The following is a 5,227-nucleotide window of genomic DNA, read 5'->3' as shown; positions in this document are numbered from 1 at the left end:
GGATTATTTAATCGTCACATCCGATGAATGAGACTGATTGGCCAAAACTCTCAATTGAACAGGTAGAAGAAGAAAGCAACACATGTTAACCTTTTTTCCTCTTTGTGACTACAGCCAGTGACAAACGTGGATTACAGACCACAGACCAGCAGTGGAGAGGTTGACCAACCACTGACATGTTGTGAGTGTGGACAGAAGCATCGTCAGAAGAATGAAGCTACCAATGCAGAGATGTCATGACTGCATGGCGTCTAATATCAAGTCAGTGATGTTGTTCACCATTATTGCCCCACAAGTGCCCTTGAGCAAAGCCTCAACACCATATTTGCTCTGGGGGGAGTACGGTGGCTCAAATGGTCAGATTTGACAACAACACACCGCAGAATATGTACACACGAGTTCTGAATTGTAACCGAGCTCTTCAGCTGGGAATGTGATATTGATATCATGCTGTGTATTCTTGCTACATCAGTCCTACATCTGCAATACGGTGTGTAAGCCCTGTGCTCTGCTACTGCTGGCTGGTAGCGGGCCAGCTGGAAACCTTTACTACAGCTGGTCATCAACACACAGATTAAAACTTTGGACTCGAGGCGTCCGGGTAGCGTAGTGGTCTATTCCGTAGCCTACCAATACAGGGTTCGCCAGTTCGATTCCCCATGTTACCTCCGGCTTGGTCCCTACAGACACAATTGGAGATGTCTGCAGGTGGGAAGCTGGATGTGGGTATGTGTGGTGTTCACTGCACTAGCGCCTCCTCTGGTCAGTCGTGGCGCCTGTTCAGGGGGGAGGGGGGACTGGGGGTAATAGCGTGATCCTCCTAAGCGCTCCGTCCTCCTGGTGAAACTCCTCACTCTCAGGTGAAAAGAAGCGGCTGGCGACTCCACATGTATTGGAGGAGGCATGTGGTAGTCTGCAGCCCTCCCCGGATCAGCAGAGGAGGTGCAGCGGCGACCCGGACGGCTCAGAAGAGCGGGGTAACTGGACAGGTACAACTGCGGGGAAAAAGGGGGAAACATGTTCAAAAACACAGAGGCTGTGTTCACACATAAACACGTTGTGTTAACTTTATGAGATGTGCAGATGTATTCAACTTTGTGAAATGCTGTAGGCATATGCTAAACGATAAATGTAACCCCCATGATTTTAGCTGCCCTAGAAAGAGTTAATGCATGTCCCCGCAGTCCCCTGTAGAGGGCGCTAGCAGCCTGTCCAAATGGACAATTGCCAGGCCTTGTCAGATCAGAACGAGAGTTGAAACAGATTAACTGCAGACTTTTCTTGAGCTGCAGACGAAGGAACAAAAGCCCAACTCGCAGAAGCTGGAACAGAGATACAACATTTATGCCTTTGTTACCTTTACTCCTTTAAGTTTACCAGTTTAAGTTAATTAATGCCGTTTGGATTGGAGAGGATTGCTTGCTTGGAGACCTGTTTTCTTTCTTTGCCCGGGTTCTCCGGTTGGTCTTTGTGTGCTGGATTCCTTCCCCAAGAGAAGGGAGCAGCGAGCCCTGTGACCCACGAGGCGTGGACAGCACGTGGAAGAGTGGCGTCTCGCTTCTCCATTGAGGACGACCAGGAGAGACAGATAAGACCGTTTTGGAGATCTCTCTATTTTTTGAATGAACACTACACACACACTACCCGGGTAGTTTCAGACTTTCATCTTTTCATATTTTCCCTTTTTGACCAGAGCTCTGAGTCCACACACTGAAAAGACTTTACGGACAGACCAAAGGGGTTTGACCCTTATTCCTTGTTATTTTTCTTATTGACCATTCAAAGTGCACTTGTGTTGATATTACTATGTTTAATAAATGTCGGCCATGTTTCTCTTTTATAAAACTGTTGTCTGAATAATATTCTTTTCCAATTCCTCCTTAGCCCAACCTATTTTAGATTATTTAGCCCAGTTGCTTTATAACCCATTTCCAGAGTCTTACATAAGCATTTCACTTTTCTTTCTTCATTCATTTGTTCATTTATTTAATCACTGCCATCAGAACCAATGGCCAGAGGTGTTGCCAAGGAGACCGTAGCATTAAAAGCCTGTTACGGGGGCAGCAAACCCTCAGCTAGTCCAAACTTTGCTGCAGGAAATGTACCTTCTAGTTTTTCCCATGTTGTGTGTGTGTGTTGACAGTGGCGTAGAGGACACTGGCATCATCAGAAACCGCGGCAGAGGAAGGAGGAGCTCTCACAGTGTGATACGTCACTTCTTCATCATCATCATCACCACCCAGACCCTGTAGGACGGAGCAGCACACCACACGAGGAGACACAACACCACGTCACAACACACAATGACACAAAGAAAGACACAATACAACAAAACACCACACGACACGAGAGGACACAACACCAAATTACACATCGCTCAAACACAACAGCCCATGAAATGACACAAGCACACACAACACAACACAAAACGTCTCTCTTGGTTGAATGTTTGTCATCATTTACAAATGAATGATCTTCATCCATTGAAATATGGGTACATGGGTTCTACCTGACAACGGTGAACAGCTACACACCAGGAACAAATGCTCAGAGTATAAAAGTTGTGGCCGTCATGTCTGGAGGCGATAGTGTGTCCCACTAACCTGGGACTAAATACTGTCTGGCCCTCTTCCCCGTGTCTCCTCTATAGAGAATCCACATCAGACGGCTTACCTGTCCTTCAGCCCTGCTCTGCTTCTTCTTCTTAGAGAAGGAGACGGAGGCATAGGTGAGACCATCACTGGGATCAGCCTACACAGTTTAGAACACATGTTCAGCTCAATGTTGGTCAGCGGCACACAGATTTGTAATGAATAATAAATAATAACAACAACAACAATAATAATAATTTCCCCTACGTCAGAATAAAACACAACGACACTTCACATTATTTCATACATTTAGACAATCTATTCTATTCTATTCTATTCTGTAGAAAGTGTAAATGACCTCACGTCGTCCTGACTGGCTGGCTCTCTCTCTCTCTCTCTCTCTCTCTCTCTCTCTCTCTCTCTCTCTCTCTCTCTCTCAGCTGAAGAGTGAGTGAGCATGCTGAGCAGACGTGTGAGGGTGGTTGTGAAAAATTTCCATCTTTAATCTTTTTGCTATCTTTATTTTTCCTTCTAAGTATTGCAGGATTACTGGTTTGGTGTGTATATAGGGAGGTTTTAGGGGGTTGTGTGTGTGGTTCAGAGGGGAACCCTATGGACCTTCAAGGTATTCAGTGAATACCCAAGAATGATGTTGAGAGAATTTTTGTATTCCTAATAAATATTTTTAATCATTTTTATTCACTGAAATAACAGTAATAACTTCTACATCGTCGTTATTAACTTGGGCTAATATGTCTTGGCAAACAGTGGGTTAATATGATGGAACGGGAAATGGACCAATCACAAATTTTCTTCCGACAGTATCTGGGTGAATCAGCGGTTTCCCGTGCCAGGACCCTCGGTAGCTGTAACCCAGGGGTCCCCAACCTTTTTTGCACCGCGGACCGGCTTAATAAACAATATTCTGGCAGACTGGAGGGGGGGGGGTTAATAACGACCGGAGTGTAGTTTAGGCTTACAAATCAATAGTATCATATCATTTAAAGTAAAGTTTGGATATTAATACACAGCACATATTTTCCTCTCATTAACATTACATACATATAACAACATTGTGACTCCCCAACTTCATCAGTTCTCCTTGAAAGTGTGGTAGCTGAAAGAGGAACCTCTGCCACCTTGGCAGCTGCAGCTTCAACCCACAGTTCACAACACATGTTCTTGGCAGCAGGCAGAATCAATTCTTCGCCGATAGTGAAAGGCTTCTTAGCCTTAGCAACACGACTAGCCACTAAGTAGCCTTAGCAACACGACTAGCCACTAAGTAGCCTTAGCAACACGACTAGCCGCTAAGTAGCCTTAGCAACACGACTAGCCGCTAAGTAGCCTTAGCAACACGACTAGCCGCTAAGTAGCCTTAGCAACACGACTAGCCGCTAAGTAGCCTTACCAACAGGACTAGCCGCTAAGTAGCCTTAGCAACATGACTAGCCGTTAAGTAGCCTTAGCGACACGACTAGCTGCTAAGTAGCCGCTAAGTAGCCTTAGCAACACGACTAGCCACTAAGTAGCCTTAGCAACACGACTAGCCACTAAGTAGCCTTAGCAACAAGACTAGCCACTAAGTAGCCTTAGCAACACGACTAGCCACTAAGTAGCCTTAGCAACACGACTAGACACTAAGTAGCCTTAGCAACACGACTAGACACTAAGTAGCCTTAGCAACACGACTAGACGCTAAGTAGCCTTAGCAACACGACTAGACGCTAAGTAGCCTTAGCAACACGACTAGACACTGAGTAGCCTTAGCAACACGACTAGCCACTGAGTAGCCTTAGCAACACGACTAGACACTGAGTAGCCTTAGCAACACGACTAGCCACTGAGTAGCCTTAGCAACACGACTAGACACTGAGTAGCCTTAGCAACACGACTAGCCGCTAAGTAGCCTTAGCAACACGACTAGCCACTAAGTACGACGCTCTCAGAGCAGCAGCACGTGTAAAGGCGGTGGCTCTCAGCACGCGCTTCTGTCCTCCACGGGTTTGTCTCCACAGGTTTGTCTTTAAGTGCAGGGTGCTTGGACTCAAGGTGCCGAAGCAGTTCTAGGGCTTCATTGTCTCATTAGACAGTTTGTCTCCACATATCACACACAGGGGGCCCGGAGCATGCGAGTCACCAGTCACAATAAAGCCGTATCTCCTCGTATTTCCTATTGAAGGAAACTGCTTTTTTTGCTGTCTCGGCCTCTACTGTCTCTTATCATCGTCATTAGACCTTTTATCTCCCCTACCTCTTCTGAAGAAACTCTCATGCGACGTTTGTTTTTTACCGGTACTCATGGTAGCTAACTAAACTTAGCACAAAAAGTAAGGAAATGTGTGTTTGGTAGATTATGTCTATGTTGTAACAATGCTTCTTGGCAATAAATCTTATATCAGGCAGCTGATTGGCAGCACGTGGGGTACCAGAAGCTCAAAACAAGAGTCAACAGCAACAGCAAAATAAGCTGTTGGGCCTTGGTAGAGAAGATTTGGCAAATGTTTCATGGGCGCAACCCACATACTCAGCTCTGCTGCTCATCCCACAAATGCATGTTCCTTACACATGTGGCACCGTTTAAAAGGCAAATAAACAGGCTTTCCAACGGTATAAGATTTATTGCCAAGAAGCAT

General features: G+C 45.7%; 1 long non-coding RNA gene across 1 annotated transcript; it reads right to left on the bottom strand.

The window, feature by feature from the left end:
* Positions 1-682: 682 nt before the first annotated feature.
* On the bottom strand, positions 683-2,730 carry LOC130125525 (uncharacterized). The gene is made up of 3 exons (XR_008811439.1): positions 2,106-2,730; positions 1,378-1,560; positions 683-995 (listed from the first exon to the last, which is right to left on the bottom strand). It is a non-coding gene; the product is annotated as an uncharacterized LOC130125525 (long non-coding RNA).
* Positions 2,731-5,227: the final 2,497 nt, after the last annotated feature.

Source organism: Lampris incognitus, chromosome 15, assembly GCF_029633865.1.
Source record: "Lampris incognitus isolate fLamInc1 chromosome 15, fLamInc1.hap2, whole genome shotgun sequence".
NCBI classification, from domain to species: domain Eukaryota; kingdom Metazoa; phylum Chordata; class Actinopteri; order Lampriformes; family Lampridae; genus Lampris; species Lampris incognitus.
This window is presented reverse-complemented; position numbering and strand designations above follow the sequence as displayed.